Genomic DNA, 8,791 nt, shown 5'->3' with positions numbered 1-8,791 from the left:
ACGTGACTGTAACCCTCGTGGAAAATAGCAGGATGCCTGCCGGGGAAACACGGGCTCTGAGGCTATACCGTGGAATTTACACATATGGGATCAACTGAGGTCTCTACATACCGGTTCTCACGGATTTATCGGGTGAGGGCCTGGCACCGGACGTTCCGCCACGTATGGCTGCCAAGGGGATGGAGGAGCTTGACAGGATCAACGATATGGACTCTCTGGAGTGGTTTTAGTAAGCCGACCCGAAGCCGGGGCCTCTCAGTGTTTCTACCAGTTTGAGGTGAGAAAACAGGAGTACTTCTTCCCCTTCTACTGGCCTCTGGGGGCAGCACTTGCAGGCTGGGTCTGCCTCCTCCGGGGGCAGCGCTTGCAGGCTCACCACTTGATCCCTGAAGGGAGTAGTGGGAACCTTGGGCACATAGCCTGGCCGGGGCCTCAGGATTACCTGGGAGTCAGCCAGCCCAAACTCTAGGCACAAATTGTCGACCGAAAATGTGTGCAGGTCCCCTACCCTCTTGATGGAGGCCAATGCAAGCAGGAGCAGAGTTTTCATTGATAGAAATTTCAGCTCGACTGTCTGCAAAGGCTCAAATGGGCCCTGCTGTAGTGCTCTGAGCACTAGAGACAGGTCCCAAGAGGGTATAGAGGGGGGCCATGGAGGATTTAACCTTCTCGCCCCCCTAAAGAACCTGATGATCAGGTCATGCTTCCCCACCGACTTCCCTTCCATGGGGTCGTGGTTGGCAGCATTTGCAGCCACGTAGACTTTAAGGGTGGAGGGAGACAGCCTTCACTCCAACCCCTGCTGCAGAAAGGACAGCACGACTGAATAGAACACCCCTCGACAAACAGGTTCCACTTCAAGGCATAAGTGTGTCTCGTAGACGGTTCTCTCACTAAAGTGATGGTGTCAACTACCTCTTGGGGTAGGTCACCTAGAGTCTATGCGTCCGTCCAGGGACCAGACATGAAGTTTCCAGAGGTCTGGACGCGGGTGCCACAGGGTGCCCCCTCTCTGTGTCAGTAGATCCTTACTCAGAGGAATCTGCCAAATAGGGGCTGTCACGAGGAGCATTAGTTCCGGGAACCAAGTCCGAGTGGGCCAGTAAGCGCCAAGAGAAGGACCTGCTCCTTATCCTCCCTGATCTTGCACAGTGTCTTTGCAAGAAGGCTCACTGGGGAAAACGCATATTTACGAAGGCCCTGCAACCAGCTGTGTGCCAGTGCATCCGTGCCGAGTGTTCCCTCGGTCAGGGAGTAGAACAACTGGCAGTAAGGTTTCTGGAGAGGCAAACAGGTCTACCTGAGCAGCTCCGAAACAACTCAAAATCAGCTGGCCCATCTGGGGATGGAGTCTCCATTCTCCCGGGAGCGCAGCTCGTGACAGCCCGTGGGCTGCCCGGTTGTGCAGACCAGGAATGTGAATGGCACAAAGCGACCTCAGATGCTTCTGACCCCAGAGGAGGCAGTAGCAGGTGAGTTGCGACATGCGATGGGAGCCTAGACCATCTTATCGGTTGATGTACGCAACGGTCGCAGTGTTGCGGACCAGTACATGTTTGCCTCGTAAGCGCCCTTTGAGAAGGATCAAGGCAAGGTGCACTGCCAGCAACTCAAGGCAATTGATGTGCCAGTGCAGTTGGGGGCCTGTCCAAACCCCTGATACTGCAAGCCTGTGGAATGTGGCCCCCCAGCCGGTGATAGAGGCATCCGTGTGAACCACAGCATGCCTGGAGACCTGTTCCAGGGGCACTCTTGCCCGGAGAAACGCAAGGTCTGACCACGGGGTGAAGGTTTGGCGGCAGGCCGGTGTGACTCGGACCCGGTGAGTGCCGTGTAGCCATGCCGACCTCAGGACTCGGCCATGGAGCTAGTGTTAAAGCTTTCTCATATGAAGCAGCCCCAGCGTTTCAGTAGGACCGCAGTCCTGCCCTTGAACATATTCAGGCAGTTCAACACCGACTGAGCACGTCCTTGCATGAGGCATGCTCGACCGAATCCAACTCCATACAGAGAAAAGATATCCTCTCCAAGGAGAGTTTGCTCTTTTCCCAGTTGACCCGAAAGCCCAACCGACTGAGGTGCGAAAGCACCAAGTCCCTGTGTGCACACAACTGATCCTGAGAATCAGCTAGTACGAGCCGATCATAAATCTAGTTGAAAATGTGAATGACCTGTTCTCTCAGAGGAACAAGGGCTGCCTCCGCCACTTATGTGAAGATACAGGGCGACAGGGACAGCCGGGAGGGCAGGACCTCGTACTGATATGCTCAGTACGAACCGCAGCAATGGTCTGTGATGCGGAAGGATCGACACGTGAAAGTACGCGTCCTGCAAAACAATCTCAGGGACGGATGCACCCGAAGATGTGTTCCTGCGTCAACATCTTGAACGGTAACCAGTGAAGGGTCCAGTTCAAGACATGCAGGTCCAAGATCGGTCGTAACCCACCACCTTTCTTAGGTACAACGAAGTAAGGGCTGTAAAACCTCATCTCCATATCGGCTGGAGAGTCCGGCTCTATCGCATCTTTCGCCAGTAGGACTGCGATCTCCGCACGCAAGACAGGAGCATCAGCCACTTTCACTGATGTGAAGCAGATGCTGCTGAACTTGGGGGGACGCTGGGTGAACTGAATCGCATAGCCAAGTCTGATGGTCCGCGAGACGAGACGGTATGGGTAGCCAGGTACCCAGACACCACACAAGCTGGACCAGCAGGACCACCGACGTGCCCGCAGTGGGACAGGGAGTTGGAACACAGGGACCTGAAGAGGGATCTGAGTGCACAGTGCAACACTTACCTGGTTCCACGGTTTGGCAGAGGGTGCGTGAGTAGGGCCTTTGACGACGCTCTCGAACCACCCGCTGCTGCCTGCTGGCGAGAGAGGAGGATGAGTGTGGTCCGGTGTTGGTCCGTCCGCGACTCTCCATGCCCTCTTGGGACCCAGAGACAGAGAAAACTGCTCTCCTGTCAAGATTTTTGGAAACCAGATTCTCCACCCGGCACTTCTCTCTCTGGGTCGCCTGTCCCGAGGCCTCTTGCTCTTCCGCTCACCACCAGGTTGCTCAACTGATTGAGGAGTGCAAGAGGAGGTCAACAAACGCCACCTCAGCGTACTAAATGCCCAGGCACTTGAGGCAGCGATCGTGACCATCACCCAGCGCCAGGTAACGATCGCATCCAGAAACGCCCAGGTGATACATTGTCTATAGCAAGACCCACATCGTCTTTACAAAGACGTAATGTCGAGTTTGCCACACAACGTCATCTTTAAAAATACGCACCCGCGAATGCTCTTTAAGGGGAAAAACTCTTTTAGCGTGCTGAAGCGCACAGTGGAGGTGGCCGCTGCAACACAAACGGGGTAGTGCAGCCTGATGTGTGCAACCTACTCGACACGGGAAACCACCACCGCTGAAGCGCCGTACCGCCAACACGAAGAGCTCTCAAAAACCGCACTGAACTCTTTCAGTCTTCTTCTCTCAGTAGAGGAATCAGGAGCAGAACGATGTGATTGCTTGGCTCCGAAGCCAAAAGCTGAATATGCGCTGCACCTGCTGCCTACTTAAACTCACGCTGTGATCAGCGGCAGCTGGATGCAATAATCGCATGCCAATGTGCATTGGCTCATTTAGTTTACACTCGAAGTGGATTGGTCTCTCTAAGCGAGATCATAATTAGTTGGTCATCTGATGTGAGTGACCGACTGAAAGGGAACTCCATGCTGGTAGAGATAGCGCTTTACTGTGCCGGCGGAAGAATACACTGCTTCGAGTCAGAACGCACGTTGTGTGACGTCATATGAAAAGGGTCTATATGCTGGTTCGAGATGCATTGGTGCTGTGCAGACTCACGCACTCAGGAGCTAGAGAGCTGCTTGAGACTCTCCATGAGTGACAGCGTTAGAGTTCAGCTTGAATGCTGTGAAAACACTATAAACATCTAAAATGGGAAAGAGCTGTTTTGTGATTCACTATATAACTAATCAAGAAAATGGACCTGTCAAATTTATACATTGCCCACAGCAACTTTCAAATAGTAGCAAATGGATCTCTGCAATTCACAGAAACTGGAATCCAGGCAGCAAAACGTGGACTTGCAGTTGCTTTTTTGTTATAGATTTTGAATTTTGCAGTAACATCTATTAGCTTGCAGTAAAAAAGCTTATTATAGCTTAAGTTATCCAGGCAAGAGATGTTTTTTTTTGGTCAATGTTTGATTAATATTCCTTAATTATCATTTTATTATTAATAATATTATTTAATCTAAAATGTATTGTGTATAAAATCAATAAATGGCCTACCATAAGCTCCCTTTTGTTTTACCCAGATACTGGTTATTAACCCAATATCATATGTAAATACCCTACTTTTACACTTTTAGACTGAAAAAGACTCAAATAAGTATTCAGCAAATTTTTAAAGACCAAATTGTGAATCTATATTTATGCATGCCTGACATAAAAACATGTTCCAGCATGATGTAGGTGGAAAGACAATCATTCATATAATTTTCATAAGTAAGGGTTTAATATTATATTTTATGTATTCAGTACAGTATGGAGCACTGGAAAATATTCTTCAAAACTGTATGCAAATATCCATAAAATTAATTGAGATAAAGATAAATATTGCTGTAATCTGGCCTGTTATTTGCAGAGTATTTTATACTAATATTGTATTAATCTCTATTTCCTCTGGGTGCTGCGAGTCCTTCCTCCCTGCAAAATAATTCAACACAAAAGCATTTACTGAGCTCTCATGAGTGCAGATTGTTCCAGATCAATGTGAAGCATCTGAAAAACTCACCAGCTCTTCTTGCACAGAGGATCTGAAGAAGAATCACAGTAGGAGCAGCAAACACTGCAGTCTTAAGAATGATCAAAATCTCTGCAGGAAAGATGGACAGATGAACAGAATCAAGACTTTCTAAATGAAATCAAAGGTATAAAATGATGATCAGTTCTTGACAAAGCACTGCAGATTGACTGTTTCAGCATTAATGAACTCTCGTACCTCTGAATAATGATCCATCAGTCCTACAGACTTCAGTTTCTGCTGGATCTGTGATCATATACTGTATGTTAGTTCAGTTCAAACATAATGAACATAGAAACAAAACATCTTAATACTTAAGCTTTGCATCACAAAAATAAATATGTACCAGACCTGTGTGAACTATATTAATAAATGAAAATGTCTCAGTTACGTATGTAAATCCACTCCTAGAAGAGTCGCCTGCTGACTCGACAACAACACACTCTTCTTCTGCTCGTACTCCAAGACTCCTCAAATGATCGAGAAGCACGTCTCATGAGAATGTGGACGCCCTGGAGCTGCATCAAGGCCAGAGCCACGTCCAAGACAAATAACTGTCATTATGGCAATTATGATTTTCATGTGCAAAACTTAATGTGCAACTTTTTCTAGTTGAGAAATATATGCTTTTTTTCTTCTTACAGACAAAAGACAGCAACATTTAACACCAATCTATCTATAAAACTGATATATTCCACAAAAAAAAGTTTAAAAAAGCCTTCTTCCTTATATACAAGGCAAATATCAGTTTTTAACCTGACTTCCAGACACACCCTTAGATGAAATTAACTGAAGATAAAAGACATTCAATCTCTCAAGATCTGATTAAACAACTCCACAAACAGCATCACCAGCTTCACTCGTTACTAACCAGACTGACCTTATTTCTGTAACATGTCTACAGAAGCTCTTATTGAGAACTACAGAGGTTTAGATGTTGATGATTTATTGGAAATAATATTTGTTCTTACAATATTGATATAGTTGACAGCCATTCTGTTGAAGTTTGGAAACATGTTTCTGCTGTGTGTGGGACTCAGTTTGACCGCAGATGAAATTAACTGAAGATAAAAGACATTCAATCTCTCAAGATCTGATTAAACAACTCCACAAACAGCATCACCAGCTTCACTCGTTACTAACCAGACTGACCTTATTTCTGTAACATGTCTACAGAAGCTCTTATTGAGAACTACAGAGGTTTAGATGTTGATGATTTATTGGAAATAATATTTGTTCTTACAATATTGAGATAGTTGACAGCCATTCTAGACCTTCATTAGTAAAGTAGTGAATTAATGATAGCAGTTGTAGTGTTTTCAGAGCGGAGATCTCACTGTTGAGGTTTGGAAACATGTTTCTGCTGTGTGTGGGACTCAGTTTGACCGCAGCACAGCAGAGATCATCTCTGAACACAGATTAGACTGATGATGATGTTGCTGCTGCTGTGAATTCAGATGCCAGTGCCTCTTTTCTTCTGCTGCACGACATTAAACTTGATCTTTGCAGTTAACAGAGGCATGAATTTAAACCCAGTTTTAATTACATCAACCAAACAACTTACAGTTTCTAACAGTCCTTTGAATTCAATTCAATTAAAATGTCCATGAAATGAATCTACAGTATGTGAGCACATTAGGGGAGATAAGAGCAGAACCTAACGCCTGTTTAGTTGAAACAGAGTTTAAAAGTTTCCACACAGGCTAGCCTGACCAAACCGTATTTACTGGTCGCCATATCAGCACTATTTAGAGAAAAGAAATGTCAATATTTGACAATCTTTAACCATTTATTTAACCATAGTAAAAGTAAAAGGAAGTAGTAAAAGAAGCTGCGTTTAAAAGAAGCTTCACAAGAGTGTCAAATTCAAATTCTGCTGTAAAGCAGCTCTAACAAGTCAACAGTGTCATTATAGAGCTCAAGTCAGTTCAGTGTTGATTCAGTTCAGTTGCACAACTGTGTAAATTCATCAGTTGTACATGCATACTGTATATAGAGTGTATATGTGAATATGCATGTGTGTGTGAGTGCTGTGTTAAACTCCTCCACTGCACTCTGAACAAGCAGAACACACACAAGAGAGGAGAGCTTTACATTCTTCACATCTGTGTGTAGTTTGGTGTGTGTATGTGGCTAATTACTTTATGTTTGTGTGTAGAGTTACTAGGGAAAAATACCATTATTAGAAGAGTTAAAATAGTTTTGAAAGAAGTGTTTGCTTTTGCAAGATGTGTGATGTTTTGCATGTTGTGTGTGCTTTGTGGTTTTGTGTGTAGAGTTCAGAGAAATGGAGCCATAGTTTCAAAATCTGTGTGTAAGCATTTGTAAAAATCTGTAAAGATCAGCAGAATTTAGCAGATATACAGACAGTTGAGCTACTTTAAAAAAAAATGCTGTAGTCTGTTTGCTCTTTGAGTATGAATACAAACTTCTTTACTTTACTTTTACTGTAGTATTTTGAACACAAGATAACTTTAGCATTAGTATTATGATTGCACATCTAACAGAGACTCTTCCATAACTGATTGATGAGCTTGTTTTCTCACCTGAACTCTTGACAGTGTATGTGACGGAGCTCTTGACTTGATCTCTCTGAGTAACTTCACATCTCCACTCTCTGTTGTGATCTTCATTCAGAAGTGTTGTATTCAGAGTGATGATACAGTGATGTGATGAGGATAATATCTGGAGTCTGATCTCGTCAGTTTAACACCAGCCTGATTCACCCAGAACAGCTCAATTCTCTCAGAACGGATCAAATCACCGCAAGAAACTTCAGCAAATGAGTACAACTGACAGAAGAGAGTCACAGAGCGGCCTGCACTGATCTCAGTCTGTGAGGATGAGGAGGAGGAGGAGGATGAAGAGACTGAAACACAAAATAACACACAAATCACAGACTCTTCAATTATCTTGAGAGATTAAACAAAGAATTTGCCCTTTTTAAATTGACCACATAATCATAAAATTACCATGAAGAACATGCAGATCAACACGAGCATCTGGTCCTTGTTGTTCTCTATTCACATATTGTCTGCAGGTGTAAAATCCATAATATTCTTTTGAGATGTTCCTGATGTTCAGAGAGCAGTCAGACCCCAGACTCAGTCTCTCATGTCTCTCTGTGTCTTTCTTCTTTATCCCTAAATAAATCAGTTCAACTGCTGCTGAATAACTGTTATAGTTCCATGCAGTTGATTTGCAGTCATGAAGAGCATTATTACAGGACAGACGGACATCTTCACCAGAACTGATGAACACATGAGCATCATCCACTCCACTGGAACCTGAAACACAAGAACATTTGAGTGATAATTATACTACATATTAATAAATGAAACTTTATTGTATGCATATATACACTGAACTCTTTCACAGGAGTTTAAAGAGCATGTAGAAGTGTGTTTACCTGTGAGAAGTGAAGAGAGAACGATCAGTCCCAGCAGACACAGATGACACTCATCAGACATTTTCTCTTTCTCTCAGTCTTCCTCTTCAGTATATGATCTCAACTCTTTCTTTAAATACTATCAGCTCTTCCTGTGTTTCTTCACTTCCTCTGATCTGACCGACTGAGTGTTGAAATTCTGTTATATATAGGGTGGCCATATGCGCCGTTCATACGGGACACGTCCCGGCCAGGATTTTAATATTGCCTAAAACATCCAAAGCAGTTTGACCAATAACATGCAGGTATTGTACATAATCGACCAATTGTGGGGCTGCGCGTGAGAAGGCGAGCTCTTCAGGGAATGATCGACCTGCACAGTGCAAACAGCCAAAACCTGGCTATTTTAGGCAATATTAAAATCCTGGCCGGAACATGTCCCGTATGAACGGCGCATATGGCCACCCTAGTTATATAGTGTCTCAATGCCAGTGCATAATGAAGATGTGCTGCATCATATTTGTATAAGCTTTTTTTATATATATATTATGAAAGCCAGATGCATTTTGAAGTCCTCATGGTCTAC

The 8,791-nt window shown here is 44.5% G+C and overlaps 1 pseudogene; it reads right to left on the bottom strand.

The window, feature by feature from the left end:
• Positions 1 to 1,884: 1,884 nt before the first annotated feature.
• LOC107566096 (uncharacterized) lies at positions 1,885 to 8,307 on the bottom strand (annotated as a pseudogene).
• Between the last annotated feature and the right edge of the window lie 484 nt (positions 8,308 to 8,791).

This window comes from Sinocyclocheilus grahami, unplaced genomic scaffold, assembly GCF_001515645.1.
Source record: "Sinocyclocheilus grahami isolate Dianchi unplaced genomic scaffold, SAMN03320097.WGS_v1.1 scaffold1046.1, whole genome shotgun sequence".
Lineage (NCBI taxonomy): Eukaryota > Metazoa > Chordata > Actinopteri > Cypriniformes > Cyprinidae > Sinocyclocheilus > Sinocyclocheilus grahami.
This window is presented reverse-complemented; position numbering and strand designations above follow the sequence as displayed.